Source organism: Vanessa tameamea, chromosome 6 (assembly GCF_037043105.1).
Source record: "Vanessa tameamea isolate UH-Manoa-2023 chromosome 6, ilVanTame1 primary haplotype, whole genome shotgun sequence".
Lineage (NCBI taxonomy): Eukaryota > Metazoa > Arthropoda > Insecta > Lepidoptera > Nymphalidae > Vanessa > Vanessa tameamea.
The window spans coordinates 7,547,919-7,565,075 of record NC_087314.1 but is presented as its reverse complement, the minus strand read 5'-3'; the positions used below and the strand labels follow the sequence as shown (position 1 = coordinate 7,565,075).

The following is a 17,157-nucleotide window of genomic DNA, read 5'->3' as shown; positions in this document are numbered from 1 at the left end:
TGAGAGAAAATTTATAAGTCGTTATGTTTAACCAATGAACATTAATTAAGGTGTAAGAGCTAATCTACTACATATTCTCAATGACTCAACCTAGCAAACGTCTAGAGATAAAAACCAGGTTAAATACATTTGGATTTTCTCGATAACATTGTTTGACGAGACTGAAGTTGTAAATATATTTGACAATTGTTTTCATTAATGGAAGGTAAGGATGACCGTATATATTACAAGCAAGTTTTCAGTAGTGATTTTATTTGGATATCTTATAATATATCTAAAAACTTTGCATTTTTGACGCCTAGCAGTCTGCTGCAGTTTACAGTTTAAGCTGTAATATAAGCAAAATGCCTAAGTGAAACGTGAATCATAAGCGAAGATAACGGGTTTGAAACTAAACGAACACCACTAAATTTTCATGCATTTAATTTGTGCTCGTCCTTGTTGGCGAAGGAAAACATCGTGAGGAACTCTGCATGTGTCGGATGAAATTCTGCCAATCTGATAATGAACTCTAAACCTTCTCCCGCTAGTTTACCGGCTAATACTTATACTATAATAAATAAGTATATTAATTATTTTGATAAAGGTTAATATTGTGTGATAAGTAAATTTAATTAAACCGCTTTATTAAGTTAGTTTATCATTTATATATTTTTTAAATAAAATGAATAATCAATCTTTCTTCCATAAGATATCAATATGTATGCGCCGAAGACGTTGACATAGTAAGCTATTTCTCAAAAAATATACAACATGCTTGCATTGCTTTACATTGCTTTAAGTGGAAACTTGATTGATTTGTGTTTTATGTTATTTTTGTTTTATATTACAGTGTTTTTAAAATTGTTTGTTTCCCAAATAAATAAATAAATAAATAAATAAATAAATAAATAAATAAATAAATAAATAAATAAATAAATAAATAAATAAATAAATAAATAAATAAATAAATAAATAAATAAATAAATAAATAAATAAATAAATAAAAATAAATAAACATATTATAATCATAAAATATTACCTACATCTGTTCTGAAACAATTATTAATTCATAATTCCATTCCAATCGTATGAGAAGTTTTTGAACCCGAAAAACGAATAAACAAAATGGACCTATTGATTACATTAGTATAATTTATATAATTTGTAAAACATAAAACCGTATATTAGCGGATAAAATTCCTAAAATAATTATTGTAGGTCATCGATTTAACGATTTTCAATATCAATGTCAAGACCAAGCACTTCATCAATTTTAAAAATACCAAACAATAGATTTTAAAATAAGAACTGAAAACGTTAATTTCAAGTTCATAATCAAACATTCCATAAATCTTCTGGTAATCATCATTCGTTTTCTCTTAACTACAGGATGTTGAGAATGTTGGTAACATTCGCTCTAAGCCTAATATTTACCAAAAAAAAAGGTTTGCTTATATTTTTTTATGATTTATATCGATAATATTCTTAACGAACCAAGTAATAATTAAATATTTACGTTATTCTATTATATTTTATAAATATATACATATTAAGCTTTTGAATACGAATACCGTTTTTTATATTTAGCTAGCTGGCCTGGCGTCCGTTGATTTTATACCTATTGATTTTAATTTTATATGTTACTTTGACGGTATTATGTCTGTAAAAAGTTTTAACTCTACCGAATGGTACAGAAATGCAAAGGCAATCTAATATTAACTAATTATATATGCATATATATATATATATGAATAAATGAATGAGTGTGCTCACCCGGTACAAAAAAAGTCCCCAAAAAAAGAAAAAAATAGTATCACTTAATGCGACACCATAATAAAAATATAAACCACCTACAGCAATATTATCCTTTAAATGAAATCAAATTATATTATTTCGTAAATATCTACTCAATTCAATTATATAACATTTGTGTGGATAATTATCTCTGCATTATCAACAAATACCCGTGAAATGGAGACCACCTATCTTGTTAAGCAAGCTCGAGGCTACTTCGCAGTCGAACTTTACAATTACTTAACAAGCCCATTTGGAAATTATTTAATTAAGATTGCATCAAAACTGAACATAAAATGATTTTAAAAATATTTAAATATTATAAAGGGTTTTTTTCCGAAAAATATACGCAAATAAAATTTGCGAACTGATAGTTTTATCTCTGTTGAAAATGGTAATGATATTGAGAAAGCACACGAGACTTTGCGTTAACGTCGAAGTCTAACATATATTTATTCAATACCTTAGTAATTTGCTTATTTGCTTTACATAATTAAGTTATACAACTTTTTTAATTAAATACGGATTTTCTAATTCTAGGTTACTTAAAAAAGTTTTTACTGATTTTGCATTTTCACGAACACTTTTATATCACAATACAATATATATGGTATTAAAATACATGTGCAAAGTACATAATACAATTTATGCGATATTATGTCTCATACAAATTTAAAAAAATAATATGACTTGTTAGCGTGACAATCAATATTTAACAGGTTAAAAAAGTGTAAACCTTAATACACGTGCTTAAACTTAATATGTGTATGTCAAATATTAGTATTCATTCTCTTAATACCACATTATATTATACAGGAAAATATAAACGGTAATACAATAATCATCATGTTGGTTTGTTTCATTATATATTTTCTTTAATATACGAACTTTTAAGCGATGTTATTGTTAATTTGAACAAAAAATACAATGCAAATTTAAATTTTTATCACTTTCAAATAAAACGTATATACACATTTCATAAACTTCGCTTTTATATTTTTCAAATCGTATCTTCAAATCTTAGCTTTTATATTTTTCATTAAACAAGCTGGACTTTAATTTCAAAATTTTTTCAATGTCGAAAATAGTGCTCGTATTTTTTTAGACTACATTGTAATTATAATATACTGCTACTTTTCTATTGTAACTTCATATACTATTCAAATATCTAAATTTAAACTTTAAGTGTACAATTAATTTATTTTGTGAACTATTTTTAAAGCGTTTAAGAAATTATTTGAACTAAAGTTTAGCTTACCCCAATAAATTGGATGTTTATTTCATAAATACACTATAAATCAATCGTCTCTCGGTCGATCAGCCAGTGATATGCACACTACGATACTTCATAGACATGGACGCAACACGCTTCTAACGAGAGCAATACAGAACTGCGCGCGCGCCGACTATCCAAATCTTCACTAGTTACTCTCACACAAAAAAAAATGTAGATAGGTACTCAATTTTATCTTACATGGTAATGTTTTCATTCTAATACAACTTACTGATTAACAAATATAAACTAAAAATAGTTGCGTTATCCAAAACGAAAATTGGGTTAATAGGATCTATGTTAGGACTGATAATATTATCTATTAAGAGTTTGGTAATACAAATATAGCCCTACTAAATATGGTCCTAATCTTAATTTGAAAAGAAAAAGCTACTGAAACAATATTTTCAATTACATTATAAAATATTCAGTTTAAATCGATATTTATTATTTATTAAAATAGGCATTTGTTTTTATTTAAATACGGAAAGCGATTAAAAATCTTTAATAATCGCGATAAAACGTCAACATTTTTATCTCATACAAATAAATGAATGTGACAATGTGCGTGTGGTATCTATTTAAGTAGAAACAGTAACGTATATTCCAAAGAACAATCGCCCATGGCGGTAGACGCCGGGCGATGATAGGAGGAATGAACTCTTCCCTAATATCGTAAATAATCTACCCATCAACTATCATAAGCAACCGTTTATCCCCTTTCTGCAATCGTTTTATGGAATGACAGACCCTGACCGTATCTAAATAAAAAACAAATATTATTAATTAATTTAGTTTTCAGTGTTGATAGTTCCTGTAAATTGGATAAAGCGTTAATAGCGCAATGGCTTACGGGCTGCTTAGCAAACCAAAAACGTCACAGGTTCTATCCTGACCCTATTCTATCTTGGGCTATTGTTGTTCCCACTTCTAGCATAAGCATAAGTTTAATTGGAGGGGTAGGTAGGAATAATTCTTCAAAATGGGGATCTCTTTAAATAATAAAAATGTATTTTTTCATTACTCGTTGCTCATATAAAGTTATTTTATATTACAATTTGAATTAACTTCACGGAATCCTCATTGTAAATTAACGAGAGAGTTCAAAGCCCAATAGATACCGTTATAAATCCGTCATACCGAAGGACCTCATTTGTAAGCCGCCTCGGGTTATAGACGCAAATTTTCTTACTCACGTAATCATTAGTCATTTATAAACGATAACAGTAAAAGTTACGCGTTAATTTCAATTAATTTACTAATTTGATCGTAGGTGTAAATAAAATCGCCAAGAAATATATTCAAGGCAATATTTAAAAGGATACCATCTAAATCTTGTGCAGAATATATATTACGCAAAAAGTAACGTTTGTTATCTTTTAAAGAGATTTTTATTAATATGAACTTAATACTTATTTTGCAAATGTAAAAATATCTGTGTTATATTAATATATTATATAAAGTAATACATATTTGTAAATAAATTTGAATACCTTGCCACAAAAAATCAGATGATCGTATAAGTATGTCGTAGGTAACAATCGTTACATTAAGTTTCAATTGGAATATGTAAATCTGTTTGGTCGTGTTCATTTTAATTATTTAAATTCAAATAAAGAACAAATTATTATATTAAAAAAAAACTAAATGTAATCTATAATAAAGTTACTCTATTTTGGATTATAATAATAAAAGTACAGAAATGTTATACGTAAAGTCTTAAGCCAATAATGAAGACTTAGAAATAATATTAAAGGAAATGGTATTAAAAGAAGAAAATTATATACAATCTACTTATTTCTTAAGTATGAACATCGTGATCATTAACACTTTTCGTTGAATATAACGCTATAATAAAAACAACTTCTACAGGAATCTGTAATAAATTCCACAGAATTGTTCTACTTATTTTATTCTTGGGATTTTTTTTTAGTTAAATGTATCCTGTTACAAAAACAATTTGATTAATATAGAACGAACATTGTCTGTTTAAAGTAAAAGGAAAGAAATAACATTAATAACGTTAGTGCCAACAATAAAAACTGATCAACAATACTTATCATATCTTACTTTGATCTTACTAATATTATAAATGTGAAAGTTTGGATGGATAGATGTTTGATACTTAATCACGACAGACGCTAAACAGATGTGAAGAAAATTTGGTACAGAGATATATTTTAGACTCATAGGTTACGGTTTATATCTACAACTTACTCCGCCACCCAACCCTCTCCGCACCCAGGACAATTTGAAAATGGAACTCTCATTAAATATTATTGTATATTCGGGATTCTTATAGTAAAACTTAGTGCACCTGAATCTTAACTGCAGATTGTGGGTACGAACCCGTCAAGCACCACTGATTTTTTTGAGATTTATTTGTGTATATAAATCTCTTGTACTCTGGGGTAAATGAAAACGTGGAGGGATACGATTGGAATAGCGTGGTGGAATAAGCTCCTAACCTATGTTCAGATAGACACAGAGAGAAGGCCTTAGCCCAACAGTGGGACAATTACAAGCTATTGATTTATGGTAAAATCATGTCACGTCTTCGTGGCATATCATCTTTGGCGATTATATATTATGTATATGAAATGAATGCGTCAAATTCCATAATCGTTGATTACCTGTGGCACGTTCACCAGTTTGCAATAATTTATCTTAATGTCTTCGACGTTTTCGACGGTTAATGTCGAAGAGATTAAATCACGTTTTTCTTGTTGGATTATTAAATTATTTAAATTAAATAAGTATATAAAGAAATTAAATCGTACAAATTGGTTCTGGCTGGTCTTATTTAGTCGACCGGACTATATTGGGTAGTCTTCATTTATTACATCTACTATGAAAAATGTTGAATACAAAGGTATATTGTTTAGTTACTATAATGTATATTTTAGCGGCCTGCGAGATAAAAAAGTTTAAATGAAAATAGTATCGTAAAAATTATTACTGTATTACATGTAAGAGTATTTTAATGAATATATGTATAAATTAATTTTATAGAAAATTTTAAATTAATTTTCATGATTTTCACATATGAATCGTATGAAATATTTAGAATTATAACGATTCCAATATATGATATAACGATGTTAACTCAAAGCTTAGAGGATATGAGTTCAGATATTATGTCTATTGTTTCTGTAGTTACACTGACGCGATGCATTTAAAAAAAAAAACAAAATATAGCCAAGACATTGTCCTACGAGTACATTATCTTACGTGCCAGACAGGCATACGGTAAGACACACAAGTCTTACCGTAAGCCCTACGAATTATAATCTGACGAGTTATGCATCTATCGCTTCACCTTCAAACTAATACCCGACACATCACTAAAGGTAATAACTAAATAACAATATAATAAACAAAACTGTCATTTTAATAATGTAAGTACTCGTGATGGTTCAAAATAATACATCTGTTAAAATCCTCTATAACAATTTTTTGCTGTGTCTTTCTTCTCGGTGATTTCCAGTTTTGTTGCAAAACTATTTACTTGGTATAGGCGTGGGTGCAAAGTATTTTATGTCGCGAAGGTAATAAGTTAGAAATAGAGTAGGGACCAACGAACAAACTTTGAATCTACTTAATTCGCTTAAACTTCCTTGAGGTTGCGAAACATCTTATCATAACAAACTCCTTCTAGGACTTGTTAATAATTTACATAAGTAGCTATTCGTGGTTTGAAACAATGAATTCGTTATCACACTAATAAATTGTTATTTTATTTATTACTTCTGAATTTGTTGAGCCAAAAGATATTTACTTTCTTACTAAAATATTATTAAACATCTTTTAAGCAAGTTTAAGCAGTTAAATGACAAACAATTAAGTTATTTCATTCAAAAGCTTAAAATCATTTAGAGCACTTAAGACTTGAACAATAAAATACATTGTTTGCCCAAAACAATATGCTTTATAAATTAACCGTATTTAGCTTCGAAATCCGGCCAAGGTGAAAAATATAATATTATACAAATATATCCTGAAATCTCTTGGTAAAATATCATAATTCATTCTAAATTTCTCAAGTGCTTAATGGAGGCTTTTAGCTCAACCCTGGAGCCCTTATGACACATCGGTGGACAATGTCTTAAAGCCGAATAATTGTTATTCCATCATTAGAATACACAAAAACCGACAAAAGATAATATTTCTGAAAAAGGAATGTAAGAATATTTTTTCCAATATGATATTGATACACGTGTACAATTTTAAAGGACTTATTATATTATGTGCTTCATTTGCACAAATATTTAAATAATGAATTATACGTAAAAGGTATGAACCGTGTTTACAGTCCTCACTAGTTTCACTCAGCAATGATGCACAGATTTTGCAGTATAATTATGATACATATTTGAGTTATCCGTGATTTTAGACCATTGGACAAATATTTACGGGTTCACCGAACTCGAAGAGATAATACGCGAACACGCTTAAACAGATGAAACAATAAAAAAATATCATATAACTTTATTCAACTTTTTTTTTGTATTATAGGTTAACGGACGCGCTTATGGATCATAGACAATGGCGCTGTAAGAAATATTAACCATTTCTTCAATCATGAATGCGTATATAATGAGTAGGTGGGTACCTACTCAGAGGGGCTTGCACAAAGCCCTACCACCAAGTACTTGGGAGTAACAAAATTAATGGAGACATACTGACTATTAACACTCATATAATTTAGTTAAGTAAATGAGATTTTCCTAAAATAATACGACGTCCAAAATTCAATAGAAGAATTTTTTTTACGTTTAAAAATTCAAGTTTGATAATTGATGGTGAACTCTTCCAACGTGCACTCCTCCAAATTATTATTTTGAATGTAATAGTACATACGTATCATGATGCAAATCACTCACACAAACCCTGAATTGCAAAATATTAAGAGTTCTATGATAAATGTAAAAAAAATCTAGCAATATTTTTAAATTAACAATATTCTCTATAATAAATGAAGGTATATTAGATCCTCATTATTTATATTCTATTTTGGTGATGTATACAATTAGCCGAGATGGCCCAGTGGTTAGAACGCGTGCATCTTAACCGATGATTTCGGGTTCAAGCCCAGGCAGGCACCACTGTATTATCATGAGCTTAATTTGTGTTTATAATTCATCTCGTGCTCGGCGGTGAAGGAAAACATCGTGAGGAAACCTGCATGTTGTCTAATTTCAACGAAATTCTGCCACATGTGTATTCCACCAACCCGCATTGGAGCAGCGTGGTGGAATATGATGCAAATATGCTTGCTTCTCCTCAAAAGGAGAGGAGGAGGCCTTAGCCCAGCAGTAGGAAATTTACAGGCTGCTAATGTATGTATGTATACAATTATACCCTGTACAAGATAGCTTGATCTTTTTGACAGATGTAAATTTTTCTGATCGACATAACTTTGCATTGACGAACATATTATTTTCTTAATTTAATTAATTTAAAAATTGTAAAAATATTTAAAAAAAATACAGTAATTCCCGAAGAGTCTCAAAATTTTCCGAAAATTTTAAGACTTTTTCTATTATATATTATTGCTTCAAAGTAAAATTTAAATAGAAACACTGAAAATAATATACGCTTGTACAATGTTACATCGGTCGGACGGTAGGAAAGCGGGAGTTACAGTAACTGCAACAAATATCGATAACAAAAATCCTTATTAAAGATAATTGTTAAGTTATTGTTACGAATGGGGGTCCTTTTGGTTGGGGTCTTTTTGGCTAGTGGTTGGGGTCTCTTTAGCTGGTATAACTCTTTTTAGAAAAATAAGTTAAAAAAAAATAATTCTAATTTAAATTACGCATTCCATCGTTCCATGTTATATATGTTATATTTTCTGTTTCTCATCACTAGCCCGTCTGTCAAAAAGATCAAGCTAACTTAAACAGGGTATAAACTATTAAAAAGCTTCTAAGTTTGTATTTAAATCAGTAAGACTATATTTATGAACACTTACACTTAACATCTCTGACTTAATGGTTTTATTTTTTTACGGTACTTATTAGTCGAAATTATTGGTTTCTAAGCGAGTTTCATAAATACTCTTTTATTAAAATCTAAAGATAATATGTTTTTGTTTTTGTTTTTAGGGGGTGCAAAGAGAAAACAGCTTTTGGAATCAAAATAGGTTCAGACATTCTCAGGTAATTATTTGAAAATCATACATAAAAAAATCATATTGATTCATTCGGTTGTTGCTTATTTAACCTTGGAAATATTTACACGTATCAATTTGCACTACCCGCGCCGCACACAATATGTAGTTGTACTAAATTACTTGAAGTAAAAATAAGAATTAATAGCAAAATCTGAACTTATTTTTGTTGGTGTGAGGTATTGAAATACATATATATATATATGTTCTGAAAAATTGTTTGATTTTTTTCGCTTGGCCTTTTTAAATTAAAGGTTGAATTCTGAGCATTATAGAAAAAGGTTTGAAAACCCCGCCTTAACTAATGAGTCTTTAAGAGTATGAGACCCGTCTTTTGTAAACCTTATATATATTACAATCCTTACATATTGCCTAATAGGCAAATTTTCTACCAGTGACTTTGCTAAGGCCTAATTGTAAGGCTCATATAATAGTTTTTTTTTGGGTAATAATCAGCAGGCGGTCAATTTAAATTGTCACAAACATTAGCAATTAAGACATTATGGATTGGGACTGTGCATTGCCAAATGAGGGAACTTAGTTATGGCGGTAATTACAGTGACTTTCTCAGATTTGAAGTACTTACTAACTTTATACAACAAATTGGTAGGTTCTTTCTCTCAGTAATTTGTTGGAAAGTGGCTACTCACCTAAAAGTAACTCCGAATAACCACTAACTCGTATAAAATTCTCACAAATTAGTACATCCTTTATATGAATAAATGTATGAACACCATCATTTATATTTTATAACATCTTAACAACACTAGTAAACAGGTTCACTTTCATGCGAAGAAATGAAATCAGCTAGACTCATAGAAATCATCATCATAACACAATACAATCTTCTGTTTTCATACTTGTCAATAAACTATTCATAAAAATATGATGGTATTTAATCTCATTCTTAATCAACATACAATTAATATTACATGGTGAAATTTTCCGAAAAATAATTCAATAAAAAAAGAGCCAAAGGGGTCTAACATGGAACAAAAAAAAAATTATATTACTCATTTGGTGAGTAGTTTGTATTACGACTATTGCATCGCATCAAAAAAAAAATCTTATACGAGTATGTCAGCTTAATTGACTATATATTTTCAAATATACAATATACCTTACTTAGGTATATACAAATAAAAATGAAAAATAGTTACTGTTCAAATCGTGTCCGCGTGGAATGGTGGACAGATTACAAGCAACATTTCAAAAAACACCTCTACGCCATAAAACAAGTCTATATAGTTTTACTTTAACACACCACCTTTTTCCAAACATTTTTTGTGCAGTATAGTTTCCAGCTAAATTTGCGGACAAGAATATTGCCAGTGTGATGATGCCCACCTCATCAGCTCAACCCAAGTGTGTCGTAACAGCATGTTCAGAATTTTTTTGTTAAACGCAGCGATCAATCGAAACCTGAGCCTCAACCACCCTTATCTTATCAGTTTTAGGTTAAAAGGCTGACATAACTAAAAGTAGATGATTAAATGAGGACACGCGACGTATTTTAGGCTTGTAATTCTAAGTGCACAAAAACATAAAATCATCCTTATATTTAACAATCTGTTGTTACTAGCTATCAAAATTGATTTTGTGAATTCATTTCTTGTTACCGTACAAAATACATTACGTAGATTGGCATACATAAATTCTATGTAGGTATGTATTGTGTGATAGTATATTAGAAGATATTAATTGTATAGGCCCAACATCGTATCTATATTAAAATTAATCTATTTAACGAGTTCTTAACATATCTATTCTTGTACAAGGGCGTACTCAATTATGACAAGAATAAACTATTAGTAATATTGTCTATTTCTTAATCTAATTAGATATAGTTTCACCAGAAGGTAATGTTAGAGTGATCCCTCTTGATGGAAACGACGAATTTGTCACCTCAGCCATTCCACAGCCCCGACGCTCGGGGCTTAAATGGCCATGGACGCAGCCGCAATGACCTTTTGCTGCCGAACGCACAAGTAATTTATGCGGGGGAGCGATATCACATTCGCCTCCTGACAAAGCTCCGCCGAGCCACGAGCGGAACACAGCACGGGAGAGGCCGAGGTTATACCGATCCCGCAGCCTCTCCAGTCCGTAATGAAGACGACTATCTCAGTGGTTTTAGTGGGTAAGAATCCCACATAACCCACTTCCACCCCAGTGGCCCGGGTGCCTTTCTAGTAGTAATAATCAAAATATAGTGTAAGTAGTAACTGAAGACTAAAAACACAGTACTGATATTTATACGAGTACATAAACTAGACACAAGACGATGGTACTAATTACTACTACTGCTACTTGATGAGATGGAAAAGTTTTGAGCATAAAAAAACAGGTGCACTTATTCTCTTAGTCAGACGGCACAGTAATGAATTTAAAATTTACAGTGAATTAATTATCACAGCAGCATATACTTAATTATTATTATTTTATTGAGTATTAATTCTGAAGACTCTGAATTTTTTTGACAGAACATTATATTTTTTTCGTAGGCGCGTACAAGAATTCGCACCCAATTTGACTCATAAAATAATATGTCCAGTGTCAAGTTAACGCAAAAACTGATGTGTAATTATGTTGGGTGTCAGGAACCAGGACGGAATATAACGCGCTTATCGGCATCACGTGCCGCAGGTAATATAAGCTAAATATATCCTATCTCGGCGCGGGCCAGTTATTCGATACAGCTTTCATTTTTCATTCCTCATGCTAGTTTTATTATAAAGTCTATTTTTAATACACCGTCGATATTCGAAATTAGTTCTACTTATATATTTTCTTTAAAAATCTTATAAATATATTAATAGCGTAAACCGATTTTCGTCCCAGTGATTATGGGACGATCGCTGCACATAAAAGATCGGTTATGGTCTTATTTTGAAGAGCTTCAGCCTTAGATGTGCAGAAAATGAAAGATTTCTTGATTGCAATTCACTAAATTGTTACGATTTAACAAATAATTAATTTTAGAAAGCGGAAAAAGGTACTGGCAGGCTGGAGTGCGGCGCTATAGCTGTATAAAAAAAATGTAAAACGTGCAGACGTCGTCAGTTTAAAATGAAATTAAATCAAAACAAATCCTGTCAGAGGTTTCGAAATTTGTAAAAGTCTGTTGAATAAACGCGAAGTTTCGCGTGCGTCCCACTAGTGTTTATTTAAAAATCGAACGACTCTCCGACATTGGTTTGTCTAATCGTTGAAAATACCACGTCCAATTCTCGAATGCAATGCGGGGATTACATCTTGTAGTAATTACTAGGATTTACCGAACAAATTTTCTTACTTCGGATTAGAGACAGTTAATTACTTCTCCGGTAACTTCTGGTCTTGATCACAAACCATACATACATACGGACCAACATACCGAATTAAATAATCTATTATGTTAAAATATGTGATCAAACAAATACGAGTAAGTAATTAGATATATAATTTATTTATCGAGACAAAATCGACTTGTTTGTTAACAAAGCTAATCACGATATCGTAATGTAGACCACACTATCAAACCTACTTGTGCAAACACTATGTATGAATTATGATACTGTAGACTTTAATGTAATTAGCTTATTCGGTATAAATTATGGTCCTAGTAAAATATAAACTATAATTTAGCACGAATATATTGCTTTATATGTAATAGTTATATGTATAGATAGGTATGTGATTTTTTATTTTTTATTTTTAATAGATAAACGGGCTAATGGGCCAACCGATGGTAGGTGGTCACCACCGCTCGTAGACATTAGCGCCATAAGAAATATTATCTAATCCTTCAAGTATCATTGCGCCCCCAACCTTGGGTGCTAAGATGTTATGTCCCTTGTACCTGTAGTTACACAGGCTCACTCACCCTTCACACCATGTGTTTCGACACAACAATACTGAGTATTGCTGTTTTGTAGTAGAATTAGTATTTTGTGGGAATAATGTGAATAATATATAATTGTATATTAAGATATGTCTATGTGTATTAAGATAATTTTTTGCTCAAATGAATACATTTTTGAACACTAGTATTGTGACACTCCCAAGAAGTATGTGCAAAATTTCAGCTAGAACGGAATCAGATTGGTGGCAATGGTATACAATTTAGTTGCGAGATTTGCCCAACACATACAAATGGTTAAGTAATCAAATAAAATAAAAAAAAATAACAATATTATCAGTATCGTGCTAAGTGATATCGAGGCTCGTATGCGAAAGTCATTTTAATAGCGGTGAGCTGCTGAATCTAAAATAAAAACCATACCGACAATTTTCTATACGACTTTGAGTGAAATTCTTTATTATTTTGATTTTATGTCACAAAAATATTTAGTACATATAAAATACATGCAAATATAGTACATACTTACCATAAATAAAACCTTATAATATTACAATGTAACTTAAAATACTAAAGGATATTTTTGTATCGAGACGGTAAATACAAACAAAACATTTTTATTTACAAGTGATGTGAGGAGGTACTCACATAACATCGTTTACGGTATAGCTACTTCAACGAAACTGCAAGGTGACTTTTTAAATATATAAGCTTGTTTTCTACCGTATTACGCTATTTAAATTTGAGCACTTTAAATAGCCTTGGTTTTGATATAAAAATAACATTTCATTTACTAACATTATATAACAATGATAAGATGAACTAATCAATAATCCGATTTTATCGGACGAATAGTCACTTCGTTGAACGATGATATCAATAATAAAAAAATAGTGATTAATAATAATCACCTCTACTATAACAATCACACAAAAAAATTAAAACATTTACCATTTAAATTTGTAATAAAATATATATTGTAAAAAAATATAAGGCTACTTGACGGTTTAACATATAATTTACGGTTTACATGCAACTTCATCATGTAGCTCTAATGTCGCTCTGTGCACGCACGTCGTAAAAATTCAAACGAAATGTAACTATAAAAATAAATAAATAGTTTGATTACAATAATAATGTAATTATAACATTACTAAAAACTAAAGAATATTTATTTATTTTGTAGGGTACGAATAATTTTTTAAGGTCGACAGGAAAAAAACTGACTATGACGATGTGAACGGCGCATTATCACAGATTAAATAATATAGTTTGAATGCTGAAAAAACAAAATGTGTAGTTGTTACCCTACCCAATGTTAATACTACGGTGGTTTTAGGAATAGCACTGGATTCTAAACTTCAGTGGCGTCCTCATTTATCGTCCCTGACAGGACGACTCAGCCCCGCAGCATACGCGGTTAGAAAAGGTAGACAACTGATATTGATACCGCTCATCTAGTATAGTTTGGTTATTTTCACAGTATTATGTCATATGGCATAAAACTTTGGGGTAATGCTGCAGATATTTAATCTGTTTTTGTTTTACAAAAGAGAGCGATCCGGTCTATTTATAATTTTGGAGTTAAAGACTCACTGTTGTGTCACAATATATTTAAGTACAAGAATATTGTGTTGGTATATTCACAGTAACATTGATCACTTTGATAATATCGATGATAATCATTGTATGTGTACAAGAAGTATGGATAAGCTCATAACGCCAAGTTTCCGACACCGCAAAGTCAATAAATCTTTCTTGGGGCAAGGTATCCGTTTCTAAGTATAATAAAATTCAGCAGACATTTTTAGCTTTGCCGTTTCATAAACTCCAGGCAGGACATATTACTATACTTATAATTGTATTTAACTAACATGACTGTATTTTTAAATGTTGAAAAAGAGTAACTACTGAATTTCTTGCCGGTTCTTCTCGGTAGAATCTATATTCCGAACCGGTGGTAGCTTCACTTAATATAATTTGCAAATTTTACTGGAAAACGTCTCATCATTTACGAGAATTAGTGTATAGATGAGATTAAGACATTTTTAAATGTTTAGTTTTAATTGTGAATTCACTGTAATCTTGTTGAGGTTCAATCGCACGCATTACCAACATACCTTGTTCACCAGTGGCGTAGGTCACTAGCACCCGGGGCGGATTCCAAATTTGCCGGCCGCTAATTTTTAAAAAATGGTAAAAAGAGTACTTTTATTGAATAACACTACCCTGAAAAGTGAAATTAACATTTTTTGACATAGAGTAGAAGGTAGAATATCACTTAGAAAAATTACAGAGAAAACGTAATACAATAATGAAGAAATCGCCTACTTCACGAACGCTCTTTTGCGCACGAGTATCATTACCACCTCAACTCCTCAACTGAAAGATTAAAATTTAACTTTTCTAGTCTTCCTTTCAGCAAAGTTTTTGATCACACTTTCAATATCGATTGCATCAGTCAGGTCTTGTTCAATCGATAATATAGCTAGATTAGTTAATCTCAGCGTACTCATCGTAGATCGCAAGTAATTCTTTATCAATTTCAGTTACGAAAAGCTCCTTTCACACTCCAGCATTACTTATAGCAGTTGTCAAAAGTATTCTGAGCATTATGAAAATGTTAGGCACGGAAATTTCGAGCGTAGATTCGACAATGAACTCCAATAATTCAAGTGGACCTGCATTAGCTTTGCCTAATTTATCAAGATCTCCAGTAGCAATGGCAAAACTTCGAAGTCGCCCTCGCTCAAGTTCAAACTCCTCCTTGTCAATGTCGGTAGCATGGTCAAGGTTACATTTTCCAGTAACATCCAGTAGTTTTGCTGGTGTAAGTGAAATTGGGGCAACAATCCGCAAGCTTATTTTTATATCTTGCTTTTTACTCAAAGTCCTCGATGCCTTGTGAAACGACGGTCTGTCATTACCGTATTACGGTGAAGTACAAAGAATGCGTAAGGAGACATATTTGATATTTATTTAAAATAACATTGAAACGAAATAAGTTTCCTAAATAATAGTTATTGAGAAAGCTTGCGCTTGCATCACCCATGCATAGAACCTGCATAGGTACCTGGGTATTTGGTAACAACAAAAAAAATGACGAAAAAAACATTGAAAGAAATTAACTTTTTTTTCTCTAACTGCCACCTCCGCAGCGCCGCCCCCAGCAAAGTGCCGCCCGGTGTAGACCGCACCCTCCGAGTTGAATTAGTAACTAGTTTAAAATTCAGTAATAAACATATTTGACACGCCAAAAAGAGAAGTTTAATAAAAGCCTATAATAATATAGATGGATTAGCAGATTATTATCAAATAATTCTTAGTTTAATACATTTTAATTGTATCTACAGGACACAGATTTATCTAAAATTAAAACAAAAAGGCGTTGTCACTTTAATTAGTAACGTATTAATAAAAAGACGGGTCGTTTCGTGCCGCCGGGAATCTATATTCCCGATCATGCGAAATATATTTATGTCCCACGTGCTCCATCTTTTGTTTTTTTAAGCTATTTATAATTAAATATAATTTTAATGATAAACAACTCTATTTGTTTATTAGACAAATATATCTAAATAAAATGTATATTTTTATTAAATCGCTGAACGAGATAAACTAAATTTCGGCTTACTAATGATTTAGTAAGTTAATTACAAATTTTCCTTATTCCTTGCTGACGAAGACAACCTAAAAGACATTTATCTTCCGTGCGCAGCTGGATTCAATCAGTATCAATGTCGATTTACGAAAGGTTGGGGATTTTAATTAGGTTAAGTCCATTCGATTTGTCCGCCCAATTCATTTTCTACTAGTCCACAATAAAATGTTTTCGTCAAAGGTGGTAAATAGCCTCGCTCTGACTGAAATAGATTAATATAATGTATTATAGATTATAGTTTGGTGATCCTAAAATTAATATCCAATAAAATGTATGTCTAATAACCTTTTCATAGGCGACGATTATAAGACTGCAACAATTTTTTCTGTTAAGAAAATTTTAGTACAGAGCTAAGCATTTATTAGTTCTAGTAATAATAGATTCGTGTTATTTTCATTATTACAGCACCACTCACCTTATATTCTATGAGC

At 30.8% G+C, this 17,157-nt stretch overlaps 2 protein-coding genes across 2 annotated transcripts in view; one reads left to right on the top strand and one right to left on the bottom strand.

Annotated features, from left to right (window-relative positions):
- LOC113393414 (transmembrane protease serine 9) overlaps nt 1–3,161 on the bottom strand; it is a 36,233-nt gene extending 33,072 nt beyond the window's left edge. The window contains exon 1 of the mRNA XM_026630285.2: nt 3,035–3,161. The gene's annotated coding sequence lies outside the window, so the exon portion shown is untranslated. The remainder of the gene's footprint in view (nt 1–3,034) is intronic.
- Nucleotides 1–17,157, top strand: part of LOC113393579 (programmed cell death protein 2) — a 324,102-nt gene that overhangs the window by 30,325 nt on the left and 276,620 nt on the right. The gene's annotated exons all lie outside the window — the stretch shown is intronic.